Source organism: Cervus canadensis, chromosome 10 (genome assembly GCF_019320065.1).
Source record: "Cervus canadensis isolate Bull #8, Minnesota chromosome 10, ASM1932006v1, whole genome shotgun sequence".
NCBI lineage: Eukaryota > Metazoa > Chordata > Mammalia > Artiodactyla > Cervidae > Cervus > Cervus canadensis.
Genome location: NC_057395.1, coordinates 74,756,400 through 74,779,829, shown reverse-complemented (window position 1 = coordinate 74,779,829; position 23,430 = coordinate 74,756,400). Strand labels below are relative to the sequence as shown.

At 45.2% G+C, this 23,430-nt stretch overlaps 1 long non-coding RNA gene across 1 annotated transcript in view; it reads right to left on the bottom strand.

The window, feature by feature from the left end:
• Positions 1-23,430, bottom strand: part of LOC122448599 — a 68,695-nt gene that overhangs the window by 5,316 nt on the left and 39,949 nt on the right. The window lies entirely within an intron of this gene.

The window sequence follows — 23,430 nt, the reverse complement described above, 5'->3', positions numbered from 1 at the left end:
TATAATCGTAATTGGTTTTCATTTTCTTCTTTAGAGTAATTTTCCAAATTTTCTAAAATGAGCAAATCTTTTAACATCAGAAGGAAAAAATGTTATTTAATGTCGCCAACAGCTACAAGGTAAAAAAGCACAATATTACTGGTAGTTTCTGCAAAATATAAGACCTTTCATAGAATATACAGGTCTTTTAATAATTGATATTTCACTTTCAATTAAAATTCTGGTATCAAAGCTTATAAAATGATTTGAGGGAAAAAGTGTTCAAAGCATTCATTAATATTCTCTATTTCTGTTTGAGACAGAAACCCAGCAGTCAAATTCCCTTGGAAGGTATAAAAATTGGTGGTTTGGTTTCAAATTGGTACTTCTATCATATTCATGCCATTCAGTAAACTTTTCTGCTGTCTGTCAGCTTTAAAATGCATAATTATCATGAATTTGAGAAATAAATCTATCATTTTGAATAACCTTTACAAAATAGGGTTGAGTACTTTTTACATGATTTTAATCCCTCAGTTGTAAAACAGTCTGATCTGTCTCTGCAAATACAAATAACCTTACTTGAATTTGCTAACAGTCCCAGAATAAACAGCATCCCCAAATGTTGCTCTCGTCTCTCAAATCCTTTAACACTTTCCCGTTGACTCGGCACTTCCCCACTCTCGACCAGCTTACTGTGCCCAGGGTGACCCGGCCCCGCCTTCTCCTCCTGCGGTCCACTCACCTTGTCTCAGCTCCTCAAACAGAATAGATTCACCCCAATTCAGGAACTTTGCACTTGCTGGGCTATTCAAAGATCCCCATCATTCAGAAGGCAAGAAAATGAAATAAGAGGTATGCAAATCGGAAAGAAGAAATACAACTGTTCTTGCTTGTAAACAACATGAACATCTATTTAGATAATCGGAGAGAATCACCCCACAGCTCCAAGTATGCTGACTGGTCAGCCCCGCCATGGGACAAAGACAGGAGTGCGGGGAGAAGTGTTGTGCCCGCTCTCAGTCCTGGGGGTGGGATCGGCCCAAACAGAGTGTCTGAGATGCTCTGGAAGCCTGATGGGGACCTCATGGCACCTCCAACGTCATTTCACGCAGAACCCAGATGGACCCCTGACAGCTCGGACATGGAGTCTGCAGGTCCCGGGGAGGAGGGGGACACACACCTGTGTCCACAATGGTTGGTGTGGAGCTGCTGTCTCCAGCCCCAAGGCCAACCCATGCAGGCATCACCAGCCCAACAGGGAAGTGGAGGGGAGGAAATCGAACTATTTTTGAAACTTCTCATGTTATTGAGGGTTAGCCAGACACACTGCTTAGGCAAGGTCTTGCTCAAAACCACCTAATTTGATAGGCTTCTGAAAGAGGAACTCTTCTGGAGCTTGTCCCACAAAAGCAAAATCAATGGTTTATGACGAATGTTACAAATCAGTCCTTATCTCTAAGACAAAGAGGCTTTTGCTCTAAGAGCCAGAGATCATCTTTCTCTTTGGAACACTTTCCAAAGAGACCATTTACTAAAAAACAATTTTGTAGATTCTGCTGATGGGGGGAGGTTAATCCATTCAACCAACTGGCAAGGGAGGTCTTCGTGTTGATGACTCACATATTATCCCCAAGATCTCAGAGTTTCAAAGGCGGGATCCTGGTAAGAGCTGGCACTAGAGGGTTATCTTTTCTCCAGGCAGCAGAGGGGTAGGTGGCAAGGGTGTTCTCATCTGAATGGCCAGATGGACCACCAGAGTAGTTAGGGCTCTTGGTTGCAAACTGTAGAGACCCACGTGGGTGATGAGAGGGCTGTGTGCTCTCCCTGCAGGATCTTGAGCCCCACAGACTAGAAGAGACAGGGAGGACCAGGCAGGGACCACAGGACTCTGCAGGGCCAAGAAAGAGCATCTCAGACCAGAGCGTGCTGATCAGGACGCTGGCTCGCCAAGAGAAAAGACCTCCTTCTAATTCCTCTTCTTTCCTTCAGTTGCTCAAAATGAAGTCCCAGGAAAGAGTGTTGAGGGGCCAGGCTAAGCGCCCACCTTTCAGGAAAGACAGGTGCAGAGGGCGGGCCTCGCCCCTCAGCTTTCAGGAGGGACGATGTCACCTATCACCAGGGCTTAGCCCGCACCCCTCCTACGTGGGGGAAGGACGATTCCCAAAAGGACAGCGGGCAGCTTCAGAGAGGGGAGAGGATCACAGGCAGCCGGAAATGATCCCCAGGCATCACTTGGGGCCAGACCACAGTGAGCCTGGTGTGCCGAACTAATGACTCCCAGCTCCCCTATAGGGGGATCGGAAGGGGAGGTGGGATATACATGGTGGATCTTTATGGAAAAGATGGCACTCAGGACACTTGACTCCAACTGAAATGCTACAAGGCTATACTCTCAGGGTTAATTCTTTTCACAACAGATATTTATCACTTTCATAACAAAAATTTTCATTTAGAAAATAAAAAAGCTAAAGTTTCTGCGAGCAGCAAACCAGAAGCTGAGGCTAATAGGTACTGCTGCTGCTGCTGCTAAGTCACTTCAGTCGTGTCCGTCTCTGTGCGACCCCATAGACGGCAGCCCACGAGGCTCCCCCGTCCCTGGAATTCTCCAGGCGAGAACACTGGAGTGGGTTGCCATTTCCTTCTCCAATGCATGAAAGTGAAAAATTAAAGTGAAGTCACTCAGTTGTATCCGACTCTTAGCAATCCCATGGACTGCAGCCTACCAGGCTCCTCCATCCATGGAATTTTCCAGGCAAGAGTACTGGAGTGGGTTGCCATTGCCTTCTCCAGCTAATAGGTACAAATGCTTGTAATCAAGTCATCAGCACACTTGCCATCCCCACCCTGGCTCCAGCGCTGCGGTCAGTACCCGGGGTGGGGGTGGGGGGTGTCAGAACAGCGCGACTCCTGGAGACACCTGCCTTCAGGTACCCAGCTGGGCAGACCCTCCCTTAAATTTCCCTAATGAGATTAGCTCAGGAACAAATTGCTTGCTGCTTTTGCCTTGTGTAGACATGGCCAACACACACACACACACACACACATGCCCCTCCTGACCTTCTCTGGGGGCAGTGTCCTTGTAAGATTTCCATTTGCTCTGCAGCGGCCTCTCTCCCTAAGGCCCCTCAGGCTGTGCGTCAAGGAGAGGCTCAGGGCCTCTCCCCCCATTCCCTGAAGAGCAGCACCGAGGCCGGCAGTGTGACAGGGGCTTGTTCCCTGCACACCTCCAGGGGTCTCCGTTCCCACCGTGGTGGGCGTGAGTGGTGCCCCGGAGTGTGCCGTGCCAGCCTCCCCTCTGCCCTCTCCTCAAGTCCTCAGGGAGACTCACCCACCCTAGAACGTCAGATCTGGAAGGTCCCTCAGAGACATCTCATCCGTGGCTTTCATCTCCACTTATCCAGGAGAATTCTGCCCAAAGTGGCCAGGCCTGGCCTTGGGTTTGTTAAGACATCACCCAGCAGAGAAAATCTCACCATCCTGGGTCCACCATCCTCAATGAAAGAACGAGGAACTTGAGGCTTGGAGAGGAGGCATGTCTGCCAAGGACGCTCCTTGGGCAGAGCTGAGCGGCGTTTTATAATTTGCAAAGGCCTCTCCACCCCACCTTGTCACATTCGACCTTCACGAGAGCTGGTCAGTGTCAGATGACACTGCATTTCGCACATCGAAGACAACATTGACCAGATGAGCATCATTGTTTTACGTGTCACTCAGAAATAAAACATTGACAAGTAGATTACGATGCAACAATGAGACTCCATCAGTTATGTGACACCACCAGATTCAACAGATATTAACATGAACAAGGTGCACCTTAGAGTCAGGGCAATTTAGTGTTCTTTCCATTTTATAGATTTTATTTTGTGGAATCTGAAACTGAGGTCTGAAACAAGGTCTGTTCTGTTCACACACACACAGCTGGCCTGAGGAAAAGCCTGGGATGCAACTTCAGCCCCTGGTGCCCATCTCCAGTCTGGTCCAGGGCAAGGAGATGCGCTGCCCCAATCTCCCTTCAAGGATGGATCTGCTGCCCAGTGTGGAATGCGGGGTCAGCAGAGAGTCCCCCACTTCCTTAGCGTGATCCCCCAAGCTCACTGAAGAACAGACAGATAAATTGTATACTATTAGTTGGTCAGTCATGTCTGACTCTGCAACCCCATGGACTGTAGTCTGCCAGTCTCCTCTGTCCATGGGATTCTCCAGGCCTGAATACTGGAGTGAGTAGCCATTCCCTTCTCCAGGGGATCTTCCCGACCCAGGGTTCAAACCTGGATGTCCTGCATTGCAGGCAGATTCTTTATCATCTGAGCCACCAGGGAAGCCCTAAATAACAATTTAAGGCTCTATGTCCTCTTTCCTACTGTAAAGCAGTGGCCTGGGGTTGATGAAATAACTGGAATGTGCTAAAGTGAGTTATTTGAATAATTACACAGTCTGGCAAGACATGAAACCATAGGTGCTGGCACGGCTGAGACCTGAATTTGAGCCCTTGGCTCAAGGAATTTCAATGGCTTCCTCATTTTCACTAAATGCTGGTGTGACCCCTGAGGTTCTTTCACAAGAGGAAAGGATGGATAAACTATGCAGAATCTACAAACTGTATGTGGATGACTATGATGCTTCTAATAGAAGTCTTTTGACCCTGAATTGTCTGGAATATCTACCCTGCTTTCCCTTTCTTAGTCTATGCTGCTCTCATGAAGCCTTGGACATGAATTCACTTTTGCATCTAAACCTTCTGTTGTTTTCTTCTGCTCTTTGGAAGGAAAGCAAAGTAGGGGACATTTAATAACCTGTTTCCACTCTCTGGCTCCATGATATTAATTTGACTACACAGGATCTTTAATGCTTCACCATCACAAAGACTCAATTTCATACATGAATGAGTCAATGTCAAAAGAGAGGAGGAGGGGGAGGGAGGTGTGCCATGTTTTCCTGTCTCCTCTTAAATGGTTTCTTACTTCATATTGATACAGATCAGGGACCGTGGATTATGCTGACAAGCTCATAAATTATCTGCTACTCACCAACAATACCAAGGTCTTATTTTCTTGATGGAGTAGTTGATGGCAGAGGATGTCCATGAACTTGAAATTGTCTCAATTGTTGTTTACCCGACAGGGACCTTGAACTTGAGACCTTCCTACCCCACACAGAGGTACAGATGACACACATGGTGGGAAGATTGTCAAGGGACATAAATTAGAGCAATTAGAGTGAGATGGAGAAAGGGAAGGATGCATTACTAATTGGGGCATCGTTACAGAGCATCTGAGAAGCTGAGCGAGATACAGTGTCAACATCGAAGCCCCAGAAGTGACGGGCAGAAGAGACGTTTAGAGCCAGAGGTCATTAACATGGGCAATCGATAGGCTTAATGACTCTGAGGGGAAGGCAAAACCACTCCGACAAGTGACAATATGTTAAAGTGGGCGTTTTACTATTTTTCAGAAGCTGTAATTTTCAGATGATGACTTCAGAGATCCTTTAAGGAGGATAATTGATTACCTGACAGAGAACTTGCAGCATTTCCTCTCACAATAGAAGAGAGAGAAGCCGACAGCCCGGCTCTGCCAAGCCGAAAAGGAGCGTTTTTCAGAGAAAACACTGCAAAGTTTATAACAATGAGAGCCAGAGGAAACACAAATACATCTCGCCTTCTTGACAAATAAGATTTAATTAAGAGACTCTTCATGCTCAAAAACAAAGTCTTGCCTGTGCCGTGATGGGAAAGGCAACAGGCGGAGGGGGAGGGTCTCACTGACAAGCAGTCCCTTAATTATTCATAAACATCCTCGTGATGGAATTCCACTGCTTTCCCTCTGTTTAGTTAATTCTCTCTTTTTTTTTTTTTACTGCAAATACTACTTGAGTTAATTAATGAAATATGTAATTCAGCCCACAATAAGCACAGATGAGACAGACAGGCAGGGGCTTATCCCCTCGAGGAATTGTAATAACTTCACACTTCTGCTGTTCAGTTGTTAGGTCGTGTCTGACTCTTTGTGACCCCATGGACTGCAGGGACGTGAACTGTGGGTCCTGAAGGTATTTGCACAGAGATCACCTGTGTCTCCTGGGTCCCCGTGTTCACCTGCAGTCCTGGTGGGATCTGACCTTCCCAGCCAGGCGGTGCTCGCCAGCCGACAATCCCGAAGCCGGGGGCCTCCATCCTGACCCTTCACTGGTCCCTCCATGGCCGCTGTGACTGCAGATGGTCCTGAGGCTTCTCCTCAAACCCAGCATCAGGCTGGGTCCAGACAAGTCCCATTTCGGACTGACTCTCAGACTCCTGCTGGCCACACCAGGAGTTCCTGCTGCGTATTTTCTGTCCTTCTCTCCAACTTTCTCCTGAGATGTGACCAAGGACCTAAAACTGAGCTCTGCCATCCCACCCAGTTTCTGAGATATGAACCAGGCTGTGATAGGGAATCTGGTGGAAAAGAATAGCCCTAGACAAGAACTTCCTGTTATAACTGGAAACATCCGAAGGGCAAATCTGACCCCAGTCATCATACCCCTGCTTCAAACCTTCCAGAGCCTTCCACAGCCCTTAGGTTGGAGCCCTGACTCCCCAGGTCCCTGCCCCTTGCCTGTCCCACCTCCCACCCCTTTGTGCACGTGGTCCTGGCAGGACATACCAGGCTCCCAGCACCTCGGGGCCTTTGCACATGCTATCCAACCCCCACTCCTGGAATGTTCCCCTCCCCCACCCCAATTCCTCACCTAGTTACCTGCAGCTCCCCTGTCCTGTTTCAGATGAAATATCATCACCTCCTTGGGGGAGTCTTCTGTGTCTCTCATCATCCCCACATCCTGGCCCAGGGCCTAGATCAGGCCTCCCAAAACTGCTCTCATAACACCATGGTGCCTTTCCTTCCCAGTAGAGACCACATACATGACATGAGGTCTTTATTATCCCAGGATGATCCAAACAGATTTTTTTTAAAGGTCGTATTTGAGGCAAATCCAATTAAACTGGGTACTGAAGCTTTACAGCAAAATTTTTGTGATATAAGAAATGTGTACCTGGGATTTACTTTTGGCCAAGTGCTGTTCTCAGTACCCTACACACATTCTTCAAGATTTCTTTTTTTATTTTTTAATTGGGGGATAATTGCTTTACAAGGTTGTGTTGGTTTCTGCCATACGGCAACTCAAATCAGTCAATAATTATATATATATATGTCTCCCCTCCCTCTTGAGCCTCCTTCCGTCCCCACTCCCATCACATCCCTCTAGGTCCTATTAAATCACTTGATCCTCTCTACCATGGATACTTGTACTATTATCCCCATTTTACAGGTAAGGACGTGGAGGCCCAGGAAGGCTGCCCAGCTTGTAATTGGCACTATCAGATTTCCTAATCTCAACCGCCTCTTCTGATCTAAAGGTTTTGTCTAGGGGGAAAAAAATGAAACTGCATTTGATAAAAAGTAACTTTTTTATCTCATATTTAACAAGGTTTAGGTGATAGTGGCAAAGATGCCCTAATTCTTAGTATAATCAAAGGATGAATCAAGCACTATTTTTTTGCATAATTTTACTGATAAGATTGTAACACAGTCGACATCCTTCTCTCCAGGCTTGACTTTTGCAGCCTGATCAAAGGAGCCTCATTTTCAAAAAGCCTCAAGGGCTTCTGGAGCCTCCCTGGGGCCTCTCCTAACCCTCTCACAGCCCTCGTTCTCTCTTGGAGATCCTGCCTCATCCTGGTCCCTGCTAGTTCCTCTTCTTCAGTGTTGATTGGTCTGAATCAGCCGGATCCTCATTGTCTGTGACTTTGTGGGTGATTCATTCAAGGAACACCTCTTGTTGTGCAGCAAGGTGTGCACGCTCAGCCACAGCCCCACGCTGCCCCCACCCCTACCTCTGCCGTGAGACCCCTGATGGAGACCCACCTGATCCTTCACACCCAGTGATGGGCAGAAGACAGACAGCTCTGAGAGCCGACCATGAAACGTTCAGGAATTTTACTCACTGGTAGCTTGAAATCAGCCATGATAAGAAAATAGACGTCATGGAAATCATCAAATAAGCTTTTTAAATTTTTTCCCCCTAAAGCACCAGTTTACTGACATACCATTGCAGTCACATCTCAAGTACATCCCTGACTTTTGGGTGGAAATCCCTGTTATCAAATTTGTTCCCCCCGCCATGGGGCTCCCATGTGCAGACCCTAGCTTTTTTCTTTCACCCACCTCACTACTAGGGGATCGTGAACCCTGAAACCACTGTGCTAAGACCATTTCTGCTCCTCTCCTCAGCCTCCCTCCATCCACTGACAGCACCACTAACAGTCTTGTTATTGAACAAAAATTCTTGTTTTGTAAATTTTTTGGCTGCATCATGTATGTGGCATGTAGGATCTTAGTTCTCGGACCGGGAATCGAACATGTGCCCCCAACAATGCAAGTGGGGGTTCCCAACCTCTGGACCACCAGGGTCATCCCCAGAATGTCATTCCTTACTCGGATGTGCCTTGAGGGCTCACTGTGTGTCGGGAGCTGTCCTGGGTGCTGAAATGATGTGCCTTGGGAGTCATCAGACACTGGTGGTCCCAAGATCTCAGGCCTCTGACTGTAGTTGAACCTGCCAGTTAATGGAAGGTGTTGCCATTTGTAATAGAAAGGCCTGTCCTTTGTGGGCCAAACACACACAAAAAGAAGACGTGCATTCAGCTCTCTGGACAGCTTACTGCACCTGGAAGCCCCACTGCTTCTGGTCCCCACTGTGGCCAGTGGTCAGTTAGTCCCCCAGGCCAGGACTGCAGTGGGGGTGGGGAGGGAGGATAGGAGCCCTTCAGGATGACATGACGTCAGAAAGGAGCATCGAAAATACAGTCAGGTCCACCAACTTGTGAGGCTTCGGCCTTCCTGCAAACCGGCTCCGCCTGCTCTGTCGGCTTTCACACACGGTGTCTGTCTGTCTCCCCAGACTGTTGTCACCTGGATCCCAAGAGATGCCAGACCCCAGGAGGTGTGCACGGGGCGGTAAAATCTACCATATCTGTTTGACCTTTTGATCAAGAGCCTCCTTGTTCTCCTTTCCCCGATTTTTCATGTCACATCTGACAGATCTTAGGACCTAAATGAATGTCTTCCTGAAAGAATGACAGAAACTTTGGTTTGGGAAGGTGCTACTGGCTCTTGACCTTGGAGTGAGAATCACCATCAATGATAAAGAGGTCTTCCATTTTAATTCTCCCATCAAGGACATTTTTTTCTTTCTGAGCTGTTAACATGTTCCCTCTCTCACATTCTTTCTCCACGTGAGAAGCAACAGAGAATTGCCTGAACATGGGAGTCACTCCCAGAGCTGCCGTAATTAGCTTACTTGCTTCTGTCCCTCACAGAGTGGAAGCAGAGAGTGTCTTCATAGGATGCTGGCTACACTAGCAAGTGTGCCCTTTCCTCCAAGTCTGCAGGTAGCCTGGAGCAGGGGCGGGGTGGGGGAAGGAGGGAATACATCCCCACCCTTTCACCCCAAATTAAACATCCTAATTCTCACATACCAGCCACTACATTGTAATACAGCAGAAGGGGAAAAACTGTGTGCATCCTTACAGTCTTAGGAGCTTTGCAAATGGAGGGAGAAGCCCCTTAGTTTTCCTGGACTCACCCTCTAGGCCTGAGGTCTAGCCTAGATGAGAGGCCCATGTGTCTTTACTAATGCTTTAGCCTAAAGGACACAGTCCTTCCTGCTACAAAGCTTTCCTTTAAATAACAATAATCCATGGTAAGGATTTTAGAAATCTCTATGTTCATAGAGATTTTGGCCGTCTTTTCCTCCTTTTTTTTATTACTTGTATAGTTTTATAGAAAGAACACATCTGAGTATCATTCTACTGGGGGTGGCAATTGAACAATACTCATAAAACATAACTGTTCTTGACTAACGAATAATTATCAGAGATTATAACTGCTCAATATTGAGACGCATAGAACAAAATACAATTCAGTTCAGTCGCTCAGTCATGTCCGAATCTTTGTGACCCCATGAACCACAGCATGCCAGGCCCCCCTGTCCATCACCAACTCCTGGAGTCCACCCAAACTCATGTCCATTGAGTCGGTGATGCCATCCAACCATCTCATCCTCTGTCGTCCCCTTCTCCTCCTGCCCTCAATCTTTCCCAGCATCAGGGTCTTTTCCAATGAGTCACTTCTTCACATCAGGTGGCCAAAGTATTGGAGTTCCAGCTTCAACATCAGTCCTTCCAATGAAAACCCAGGACTGATCTCCTTTAGGATGGACTGGTTGGATCTCCTTGCAGTCCTGGAGGACAATTGCTCTACAATATTGCGTTGGGCCTCTGCCACACATCAACACAAATCAGCCACAGGTATACATACGTCCCCTCCCTCCCGAACCCCCCTCCCATCTCCCACCCCCTTCCACTCCCCTAGGCTGTCACAGAGCACTGGGTTGAACTCCTCGTGTCACAGGGCAAATCTTCGCTTGCTCTCTGTTTGACATATGTAATGGATCTGTCTCCAGGCCAGTCTCTCAATTCATCCCACTCTTTCCCTCCCTGCTGTGTTCACGAAGCTGTTCTCTACGTCTGCATCTCCACTGCTGCCCTGCAAATAGGTACACGAGTACCATCTGTCTAGATTCCATACACATGTATGAGTACACAAAATTGGTCTTTCTCTTTCTCTTTCTGACTCACTTCACTTTTTATAATAGGCTCTAGGTTTATCCACCTCATTAAGACTGGCTTGAGTGCATTCTTTTTTATAGCTGAGTAATATTCCATTGTATATATGTACGGGCCCTCTCGTGACTAATTGGTTTAATCTTATTTCTTTACTGGACATCATTATCTGAGATAAGCAGTCTTTATTTTATGGCCAAGGGACAGGTTTTTTACTTCTCTGAGCCTCAATTTTTTGTCTTTTAAAGGTTGTTGTTAGAAACAGACGAATGATGTAGAAGAAAGAATCTAACACAGTGCCTGCCCCAGATCAATGAATTCTTGCCTTCCATCTTTCCTGCCTTTCTTCTATCCCTCCTTCATTCCATCCTTCCTTTTTGCGTTCCTTCATTCTCTTCCTCTTTTTCGTATCCATCTTCCGGATGACAGGGAAACGATTGCTCTCCAAACCTGTCTAGATGTATCCTTTGGTTGGTAAAAGCGAATGGTGTGTGATTCCTCACATCACACTGAGGCAGCTGTGATCGGAGCTATTTTTACAGGGCAGGCAGAGGGCCAAAGGCTTGTCCCCAACCACAGTTCCTGTTCTCTGTCTGATTTATTTTATTTTTACTTCCTCCAACTTATTATTTTGAAAGATGTCAAAGCTTCAGAAAAGTTTAAAGAATAACACAGTGAACACCCAGATATCATCCCCCCCTTATCTCAGTCACCAGCTGGTAACACTGTGCTCTGCTTGCTTGTTCTGTGTGTATTATTTATGTGTCTGAATTGTTTCTTTTTTTTTTTTTTTTGGCCAAAATCATTTGAGAGTGTGGTACAAACATGATATTTAATGCCTAAACACTTCAGTGTATATGTCATTTAAGAAAATAATCTCCTGCACAGTGTCCAATCATTTTAACTCTCATGACAGCTAGTGTTGGGGACTTCCCTGGTGATCATCCAGTGGTTGGGACCTCACCTTCCAGTGCCTGGGGTGTGGGTTCAATCCCGTTGGGGAGCTGAGATCCCGCATGCCTGGCAGCCAAAAAGCCCAAACATGAAACCGAAGCAATGTTGTAACAAACTCAACAGACTTTAAAAATGATCCACATTAAAAAAAAAAATCTTTTTAAAAAATAGTTAACATTGATGCAGAAATATAGTTTAATAGAGAGTTCAAATTTAGAGCATTCCCCCTTGTGCACTGCCTTTGGTTGTCTGGACTCATTTCCTAGGTCAATGAACTCTTCTTTCTTGCCGTTCATGATTTTGACTTTTTTTTTTTTTTTAAGCTTTTGTCTTGTACCAGAAAGCTAGGAATTATTCAAAGGATGATGGGGATAAATCAAGGAAACAGAAACTGGAATAAAGGAGCTCCTGAAATAGCATGTAAAACATTGACCAGCTTAAACTGGTTTTGCCTCCTTAAGTAGGTTGATTGATTGACCCAGCTGAGAGTTATTTTACAGAGACAGCACTAAACATGTGCAAGACAGGAACCCGTGTCTCCAGGATAACCCTGGAAGCAAGGATCTTTGGTCTACGAAACTCAAAGAACAGAAATGCTGCCACCTGAGCCCTTTATGAAGTAAGAAGTCCTTCAATAAGAAAAATCTGGCTTCCAGCAGCACGCAGGCTCAGTTGCTAAGTCAACTGTCTGCAACCCCATGGACTGTAGCCCTGCAGACTCCTCTGTCCATGGGATTTCCCAGGCAAGAATACTGGAGTGGGTTGCCATTCCCTTCTCCAGGGGATCTTCCCGACCCAGGGATCGAACCCGCATCTCCTGCACTGGCAGGTAGATTCTTGATCACTAAGCCACCAGGGAAGTCCCTCCAGCAGCATGAATAGCTTACATAGATTGATTCAAGACTAGCCATTCAGCTTCCAAGTTTGAAATTCCCCTAACCCTCACATTTCACCCTGAATCCTGGATCACAGAGACATTTGTGAGCCTTGCTTTCTGTTTCCTTGCTGGTCGACTTCACACAAAAACTTTTTTTCCCCAAGAGCTGGTGCCATAGTATTGGCTTTTATGTGTGTTCGGCAGCAAGCACGCGCTTCGGTAACAGTTTTTGCAATGTTTGGCAGGTCTTGTGACCACGCGCCCAAGCATGTAGCCCTCAGCAGAGTGTGATCCCTTGTTGCTGCCCCTGAGTGGCCAAATAGACTGAATTTGTCTAGAGGGTTGGCTGCTGGGTTCCTGCTGCCCCCACCTCCACGGTGCTCTAGGCTCCTCAGGGCTACTGTCACTTTTGAGAGAAGAAACAGCTCCTGGATCAGATATCTTTTGGGTGAGTAACCACATTAAAATGTGCCTGTACCTAAGTTATTTAATAATCTCATCAGTAATGTGGGCTAGAGACCCACCTTGGGGAGATTTTGGTCGAGTTAGAGGCCAAAACTTTGGGTTGGACTCCCAACACTAGGATGATGGGTTCATAGATCCACCCCAAGAAAGACCAAGAAAGAAGCTAAAAGGTTTAGCTGCTGAGATATTCAAACCCTGGGTTAGCATCCCAGGCCTTTGGGTTGCTTGTCTAGGTTATCTATGTCTAATCATTTTATTTGGTAGTAGTTGGCTAATTGTAGCTAACTATTGGATGCTGGCAGCCAAAACCTTATTGAATCCACTTTGGGTCATTTCATTCTGGTCATCCTGAGAAGAAAACCTTCCAAATTGGGGAATGTCAACCGCACACCTGCCACTTTAACATGAAGGGGAAAAGGAAGAAAAACATGATTGTACCAGTCAACCTAAGGAATAAAGTAAGCACATTAACAATAAAGAGGAAAAAAAGGAAGGCACAATCTGTTTGCAAGATGTATACTCAGTTCAGTTCAGTTGCTCAGTAATGTCCACCTCTTTGTGATCCCATGGACTAAAGCACACCAGTCTTCCCTGTCCGTCACCAACTCCCAGAGTTTACTGAAACTCATGTCCACTGAGTCGGTGATGCCATCCAACCATCTCATCCTCTGAGGTCCCCTTCTCCTCCCACCTTCAATCTTTCCCAGCATCAGGGTCTTTTCAAATGAGTCAGTTCTTTGCATCAGGTGGCCAAAGTATTGGAGTTTCAGCTTCAACGTCAGTCCTTCCAATGAATATTCAGGGCTGATCTCCTTTAGGATGGACTGGTTGGATTTCCTTGCAGTCCAAAGGACTCTCAAAAGTCTTCTCCAATATGACGGTTCAAAAGCATCATTTCTTCAGCACTCAGCTTTCTTTATAGTCCAATTCCACATCCATACATGACTAATGGAAAATCCATAGCTTTGACTAGACAGACCTTTGTTGGCAAAGTAATGTCTCTGCTTTTTAATATGCTGTCTAGGTAAGTCATAACTTTTCTTCCAAGGAGCAAGTGTCTTTTCATTTCATGGCTGCAGTCACCATCTGCAGTGATTTTGGTAAGAAAATAGTCAGCCATTGTTTCCACTGTTTCCCCTATCTATTTGCCATGAAGTGATGGGACCAGATGCCATGATCTTATTTTTCTGAATGTCAAGTTTTAAGGCAACTTTTTCACTCTCCTTTTTCACCTTCATCAAGAGGCCCTTTAGTTCTTCTTCGCTTTCTGCCATAAGCGTGGTGTCATCTGCATATCTGAGGAATATCTGAGAAATATTGATATTTCTCCCAGCAATCTTGATTCCAGCTGGTGCTTCATCCAGTCTGGCGTTTCTCATGATGTACTCTGCATATAAGTTAAATAAGCAGGATGACAGTATACAGTCATGATGTACTCCTTTCCCAATTTGGAACCAGTCTGTTGTTCCATGTCCAGTTCTAACTGTTGCTTCCTGACCTGCATACAGATTTCTCAGGAGGCAGGTCAGGTGGTCTGGTATTCCCATCTCTTGAAGAATTTTCCACAGTTTGTTGTGATCCACACCAGTCAAAGACTTTGGCATAGTCAATAAAGCATTAATAGATGTTTTTCCAGAACTCTCTTGCTTTTTTGATGATCCAACAGATGTTGGCAATTTGATCTCTGATTCCTCTGCCTTTTCTAAATCCAGCTTGAATATCTGGAAGTTCACGGTTCATGTACTGCTGAAGCCTGGCTTGGAGAATTTTGAGCATTACTTTACTAGTGTGTGAGATGAGTGCAATTGTGCGGTAGTTTGAGCATCTTTTGGCATTGCCTTTCTTTGGGATTGGAATGAAAACTGACCTTTTCCAGTCCTGTGACCACTGCTGAGTTTTCAAGATTTATTGGCATATTGAGTGCAGCACTTTCACAGCCTCACCTTTTAGGATTTGAAATAACTCAACTGGAATTCCATCACCTCCACTAACTTTGTTTGTAGTGATGCTTCCTAAGGCCCACTTGACTTTGCATTCCAGGATGTCTGGCTCTAAGTGAGTGATTACACCATCATGATTATATCAATCATGTATATTAAGTTAACCTTAAAAATGCATTCCAATATAAAGTAGGTGCATATAAATACTGTTTGATTCCATTTATTTGACGTACCTAGAATAGTCAAATCATAGAGTCAGAAGTATATTGGTGGATGTCAGGAGAGGGAGGATGGGGAGAGGGAATGGGGACTCAGTGTTTAATGAGGACAGAGTTTCAGTTTAGGAGAGTGAAAAATTCAGGAGATGGATGATGGTGAGGGGTGCACAACAATATGATACTTAGTGTCCCTAACTGTATAATTAAATCTGGTTAAAATAGTATGTGTTATACTGTGTGACTTTTACCATGATAAAAAAAATTTAATAAATAGGAAATATGAGGACTAGAATCAGTGAAATGGGAGATGAGAAAAATCCTCTATTTTCAAATGGGTGGTCAACACAGATTGAAAAGCACAGCTGTGTGTCTTTAGAGTGATTTAACAAAAAGCAGAGATCAAAGAGAAACAAGACCTGTGGGGCAATGTTATTAAGACAAGTAGGTACTTAAGGAAGGATGAGAGTAAGGCAGTAACAGGACATCTATGTAGAGGAATTTTATATAATAACTGCAGTTTAAATAAGAAATATGGTGGTCAATATTTGGGCAATTTTAAAAGATGAACTAAAAAGCCTCTTGATGAAAGTGAAAGAGGAGAGTGAAAAAATTGGCTTAAAGCTCAATATTCAGAAAACTAAGATCATGGCATCTGGTCCCATCACCTCATGGGAAATAGATGGGGAAACAGTGGAAACAGTGGCAGACTTTATTTTTTTGGGCTCCAAAATCACTGCAGATGGTGATTGCAGCCATGAAATTAAAAGATGCTTACTCCTTGGAAGGAGAGTTATGACCAACCTAGATAGCATATTAAAAAGCAGAGACATTACTTTGCCAACAAAGGTCCGTCTAGTCAAGGCTATGGTTTTTCCAGTGGTCATGTATGGATGTGAGAGTTGGACTGTGAAGAAAGCTGAGCGCCGAAAAATTGATGCTTTTGAACTGTGGTGTTGGAGAAGACTCTTGAGAGTCCCTTGGACTGCAAGGAGATCCAACCAGTCCATCCTAAAGGAGATGAGTCCAGGGTGTTCATTGGAAGGACTGATGCTGAAGCTGAAACTCCAGTACTTTGGCCACCTCATGCAAAGCGTTGACTCATTGGAAAAGACCCTGATGCTGGGAGGGATTGGGGGGCAGGAGGAGAAGGGGACGACAGAGGGTGAGATGGTTGGATGGCATCACCGACTCGACGGGCATGAGTTTGAGTAAACTCTTGGAGTTGGTGATGGACAGGGAGGCCTGGCGTGCTGTGATTCATGGGGTCTCAAAGAGTCGGACACGACTGAGTGACTGAACTGAACTGAAAACAAAGTAAAAAGTCTTCGAAAACACAAACAGAATTTGGTAAGAATTTTAGTGGAATTGTTGAAAAGAGCCCTTAAATGTTCAATACCACTAGAAAGTGGCCTGAGAAGGTTGAAGTATGTTGAAGATGGAGATAATGTTTCTAATGAAGTTAGACATTCTAATATGTCAGAATCATTTGGACACAGATCTCTATCAGCAAACTTGTGCTTCCTTCTGTTTGTACCTGTCCAGCTCTAGCTACATGCTTTTATTCTATAAGTCTTAACATGTTATGTTCTTGGTGATTTCTGTGACTTCCTGCTGTATATGGTGTACTGGAGTTATGAAAAAGAAAATGGTTCTTTTGTAACACTGCACAGTCCCAATATCAGTGGGAGCTGGGGTGAATATGGCCTGAAAATGGGTCTTAGAGTTATAATACTATTTTCCAATTAAATTTCCTTTGTAAAAGAGGAGAAAAGGGACAGAATCATCTTTACCTCCATTTCTAGCTGGAGAAGAGCCTTTATACAATAGGACACATTTTGATTTTCCCCTTACTGAGAATTTCTATATGAGCTAAACTGACAGGGAGTTAACATTCAACTGCCTTTAAGTGTGTGTCTATATATTAAAGCCATTTAAAGAAAAAGAACAAAATTGAGTCATTTGTAGAAATGTGGATGGAGCGAGAGTCTGTTATACAGAATGAAATAAGTCAGAAAGAGAAAAACAAGTGTATATAAAGGTATGTGTGTGTAACCTAGAAAAATCTAAAAAAATGGTACAGATGAACCTAGTTGCGGGGCAGGAATGGTCCACAGACATATGGACGTGGTGGGGGAGGGGAGGGGGATGAACTGGGAGGCGGGGTTGACATATACACACGACCATGTGTGAAATAGCTAGTGAGAAACAGCCAAACAGCCCAGGGAGCTCAGCTCGGTGCTCTGAGATGACCTAGAGGGGTAGAAGGGAGGCTCCGGAGGGAGGGGATGTATGTACCTGTATAGGTATATGTGTGTACGTGTATAATGGGTTCACTTCATTGTACGGGAGAAGCTAACACAGCATTGTAAAGCATTTATAAGTGTGCTAAGTCGCTCCAGTCGTGTCTGACCCTTTGCGATCCCACGGACTGTAGCCCACCAGGCTCCTCTGTCCACGGGGATTCTCCAGGCAAGAATACTGGAGTGGGGTGCCATGACCTCCTCCAGGGGATCTTCCCAACGCAGGGATCGAACCCATGTCTCTTACTTCTCCTGCATTGGCAGGCAGGTTCTTTAACACTAGCGCCACCTGGGAAGCCTGTAAAGCTACTCCAATTAAAAAAAAAAAGAGGAAAATTTGCCAAGAGGGATAAACATTTGTGGTGAAGGCCATGGGATCTAAGGAGGTTCTACCTGGAAACTGCCCAGACATCTAGATCAGCTCATCTGTGGTCTCTACTGGGGAGACACATGTTATGGTCCTCCACCAGGAAGGGTAAAGCCCAAGCTGCTCCAAAAGGAAGTGAGGGTTTGGATATCTCAACCTGTATACTCCTGAATTCCTCTCTCAAGCTCAACTGAGTCTGAGAGTCCTCACTTCATTTTTCAAAGGTGATACAGTCATCTCTGCCACCCTCCTCTTCTCGGGGTAAGTTTTCCAAGGTGTTGAGTGAGACAGTCCTGACTCTCGTAGGCTCCTCTGCAAAAGGCAAGCCTGCCCTCAGCGCGTGGAGGGACAATCCCTGCCAGTGAGGCTGAGGCTTCCAACAGCTCTCCCAGGGCCACAGGGCCAGCCCTAGCCCTGAGCCCTTCCCTACCAGACCGTCAGAAGGGATCTGTCTCCCCTCCTCAAACTGAGCAGGGTGCTCAAGTCCACCCAGGAGGTCCTGTGCCTCAAGCAGGACAATATCTGCTGAGACAAAAGCCTGCAGGTCTAGATGGTCAGGGTCGACCCAGGGGATTTGTATATGTGTACTCTCCCTTATACCTTGGAATCTATATAACTGGAAAAAGAATGTTTAAAGCACAGCTTCCTAAATGTGCCTGCATGCCCTATTCTCTTGTTGGGGTGACATCTCACAAAATTAAATGGCTTTCTCACCAGGGAGAAGTAGACATTAAAGCACTCCCAGGTCAACCCTACGCTAATCAACCCCAAGCTGCACTATCACAGCTGGGAGACGAGCCTCAACCACAAGTCCCTAAAATTCTAGGAAAGGTAAGTTCAACATCCAGAGAGAACCAAGACAGCTAATTGACCCATTAGTGATAAAACTCCATCCAGGCACCAAAGCTCCAAATTTAAGGCAATAGCCTTTAAAGAGGCATGTGAAGAGAGGTATACAGCCTCTGATAACCACATATCTTAAATCCCAATTAACCCAACTGCGTCAGTCCCCATGTAACATTCCAGTTCTGCCAGTACAAAATGCCAGACTGGAGATAACCATTGTACGCAGGATTTGAGCATCGTTAACCAATTGTAGAAGATATAAACCCAGTGGTAGCAAATCTTTATTCTTCACCTAAAACGTCATTTGGAAACATTTTCTGGTTTATAGTTCTGGACTTAGAAGACAGCTTATACTGTAAACCTTTAAGTCCTGAGTCTCAGGAACTATTTGCCTTTGAATGGAATGATCCAGAGACTAGTGTAAAACCATCTTCTTGGATGGTACTCCCACAAGGATTTAAGAATGCCTCCACCATCTTTAGGGAATTATCAGTTCAGTTCAGTCACTCAGTTGTGTCCAACTCTTTGCAACCCCATGGACTGCAGCACGCCATGCTTCCCTGTCCATCACCAACTCCTGGAGCTTGCTCAAACCCATGTCTATAGAGTCGGTGATGCCATCCAACCATCTCATCCTCTGAGGTCCCCTTCTCCTCCCACCTTCAATCTTTCCCAGCATCAGGGTCTTTTCAAATGAGTCAGTTCTTTGCATCAGGTGGCCAAAGTATTGGAGTTTCAGCTTCAACGTCAGTCCTTCCAATGAATATTCAGGAACTGATTTCCTTTAGGATGGACTGGTTGGATCTCCTTGCAGTCCCAGGGACTCTCAAGTCTTCTCCAACACCACAGTTCAAAAGCATCAGTTCTTCAGTACTCAGCTTTCTTTATAGTCCAACTCTTACATCCATACATGACTACTGAAAAAAACCATAGTTTTAACTAGATGGACCTTTGTTGTCCAAAGTAATGTCTCTGCTTTTTAATATGCTGTCTAGGTTGGTCATAACCTTTCTTCCAAGGAGCAAGTGTCTTTTCATTTCATGGCTGCAGTCACCATCTGCAGTGATTTTGGAGCCCAAGAAAATTAAGTCAGCTGCTGTTTCCACTGTTTCCCCATCTATTTGCCATGAAGTGATGGGACCAGATGCCATGATCTTAGTTTTCTGAATGTCAAGTTTTAAGGCAACTTTTTCACTCTCCTTTTTCACTTTCATCAAGAGGCTCTGTAGTACTTCTTCGCTTTCTGCCATAAGCGTGGTGTCATCTGCATATCTGAGGTTATTGATATTTCTCCCAGCAATCTTGATTCCAGCTGGTGCTTCATCCAGCCCAGCATTTCTCATGATGTTCTCTGCATGTAGGTTAAATAAGCAGGGTGACAGTATACAGTCATGGTGTACTCCTTTCCCAATTTGGAACCAGTCTGTTGTTCCATGTCCAGTTCTAACTGTTGCTTCCTGACCTGCACACAGATTTCTCAGGAGGCAGGTCAGGTGGTCTGGTATTCCCATCTCTTGAAGAATTTTCCACAGTTAGTTGTGATCCACACCAGTCAAAGACTTTGGCATAGTCAATAAAGCATTAATAGATATTTTTCCGGAACTCTTGCTTTTTCGATGATCCAACAGATGTTGGCAATTTGATCTCTGATTCCTCTGCCTTTTCTAAATCCAGCTTGAATATCTGGAAGTTCACAGTTCATGTACTGTTGAAGCCTGGCTCGGAGAATTTTGAGCATTACTTTGCTAGTGTGTGAGATGAGTGCAATTGTGTGGTAGTTTGAGCATCCTTTGGCATTGCCTTTCTTTGGGATTGGAATGAAAACTGACCTTTTCCAGTCCTGTGACCACTGCTGAGTTTTCAAGATTTATTGGCATATTGAGTGCAGCACTTTCACAGCCTCACCTTTTAGGATTTGAAATAGCTCAACTGGAATTCCATCACCTCCACTAGCTTTGTTTGTAGTGATGCTTCCTAAGGCCCACTTGACTTTGCATTCCAGGATGTCTGACTCTAGGTAAGTGATCACACCATCACAGTTATCTGAGTCATGAAGATCTTTTTTGTATAGTTCTGTGTATTCTTTCCACCGCTTCTTAATATCTTCTGCTTCTGTTAGGTCCATACCTAACAAAATGGTCCTTTATTGTGACCATCTTTGCATGAAATGTTCCCTTGATACCTCTAATTTCGTTGAGATTTCTAGTCTTTCCCATTCTATTGTTTTCATCATTAGTCAAGGACTCAAAGGATCTCTAATTAAATGAGAGCGTCTTACCATGATGAACTAGTTGCTAGTAAAACTAAGGAAGTTCAAACCAAAACACAATCCTCACTAAAGTTTCTGGCAGTCTGGGGGTAAAAAGCACAGATTTTTCAACCACATGAAAAACATCTAGGATTTGAGTTATCAAAAGGACAAACTTACTGCTAGATCAAGAGGAAGCATTAGCTAGGATGACTGTACCCAAAGGCGCTTATGAGGATTCATAGGAATGACCGGGTCTTATTGTATTTGGATTTCTAACTTTGGACTCAAGGCTCTTAAAGTGCCAGGTATTCAAACCTGACATCCTGATGACAGACAAAAGGACATGGCAAGTCTCCCTGCCTGCAATAGACTGAGCAAAGCCTCGCTCTGCAGAAATCCTAGCCTTAATCTCTCGGGAAACAGTCACACTCACCCATCCTGTGGGATGTCCTACAGGCTCTTGTCTGACCTCACCTGGGCTGTCAACACACACTCCCTGCTCTGAGCTCTGCCTCGTGCCGGGCACTGTGCTGCCCGGCCAGGAATCCTGGCCTTCAAGGATGGAGGCGATGCTCAGGAGTCTGGGTCCTTGGGATCTCCGGCATTTGGGTGACCGTCAAATAATTTCTAGATGACTGCAATTTCTCCACCAAGAGGAAAAAAGAAAAGTACATTAATGTGTTGCTTTCTTCTCTGGACCAAACTAGGTGGGCTGATTTCAGAATAATCTGTCACTAGAGAGGCATGCTAAGGAACAATTTGTGGGCTCTTGGTCATTTCATCAAGCGAGACAGCAGGGGTAATTGGACTATTACCATCAGGGCTGCCATCAACATCTGTGGTTGTGACAACATCAAAGGGCATCCGCCAAGCACCTGCTGGAACAGGAGCTTTTATCTGTGAGGCGGAGCCGCTTTGCAGCAGCGCTGCTGTTGAGAAAGCAGACCTGGCCACAAATGGCAGTAGCTTCAGAACCAGCCAAGAAAGTGACAGGAGAAAGGTCTGCAAGATGGCGAAGTCAGATCATTCGGTCTAGAACTGGGGACTTTTAAGGATTCTAAATTATGTCCCTCGACAGCTAAAGAGGTAGCTCTCTAAGTCCTCACTCATTCCTTCTGCATATATTGGGAGGATCAGCTACATGCCAGGCACAACTGAGGTCCCTGAAGATGCTGCAGAAAAGAGAATAAAGACCCTAGCTTCAGGAGCACATGAGATCCCAGAAAGAAAGAGATGGTGAGTGACAGCCCGTGGCTGTGTGTGTCTGCTTGTTCTTCACCGTCTCCTTATGCTGTTCCCTTCAGCTTGGATGCCCTTCCAGCACTTCTGCATGTCCAAATCCAATTCTTATTTCAAGGACCATTTAACCTGCTCTTCCCACCCCTAAGAGCACCAACCCCATTGCCATTTCTCAATGAGCTCCCCAACCAAAAATAAAATCTCCTTTTCCCCAAATACCCAGAGTACTCTCCCGGTATTTTTTTCTCTTCTGTTGTAGATTATAGTTGTTTTGTGTAAAAGAATCCTCATTGTCCAAGTCTTTATGAGCTGAGTCTTCCCAGAGTTATCATATCACAAAGTTGTATAGAGCAATGAAGCCCTCACAGTCTAAAAAATGCCCAATGAACTGACAACTTACAAAATCTCAGCTCCACCCTTGCCAATTCACACCAGCACGTCTCCCCTGTGTCAACCATGGCCATGTCCTCCCAGACCAGTGTCCCTGAGGATGACACAGAAACATCTGCCTACGTAATGTTAGTAAATGAGAACCAATTGCAAAGTGCAAAAGCAAATTTCACAAAGGCTACATAGCTTTTCGTGGATTTCATGAGTGTTGCCAAGAACAGCTTGTGAAGCCACGGATGCATGACGACCGGGCAGTTAGACCAGTTAACAATGGAGCAGCTGATGAGTACGTGCAAAGGGAATTATTTGTGTTATGAAAGAATTGGTCCTTTGGGGAAATCAATGAGCCCCAAAGAAGTATTTTCCAAAACTGAACATCCTTTGTTCAAACGGATATGAAATGTGATGTTCAGGAAGATTATTGCACACCCCCACCCAAATCAGTACTTCATTCTCTAAGTGTCAGCGGATGGTTGCAATTATAGCATCGCTTTTGTTAAATGTACGAAACAATACTTTAAAACTTTTCACTTGACTTTTGACCTTTAAGTCTCCATCATACGCTTCTTCCCCTTCTTTATTTTGAAATTTGCAGTTCCTGTCTTCAGTAAATTCACTTGAAGGGACTATTTTTCCTGGTTGACAAAGACCTCCTGTGTTTGTCTCACGTGGGTATTGCTAAGTCATTTCAATCATATCACACTTTGTGACCCTATGGACTATAGCCCGCCAGGCTCCTCTGTCCATGGGGATTCTCTAGGTAAAAATACTGAAGTGGGTTGCCATGCCCGCCTCCAGGGGATCTTCCTGACCCAGGGATCGAACCCAAGTCTCTTATGTCTCCTGGGGTCTTTACCCAGGTGGGTTCTTTACGGCTAGCACCACCTGGGAAGCCCATGCTTGCCTCATATTCGACCAAAAAAAAAAAAAAAAACGGAGGT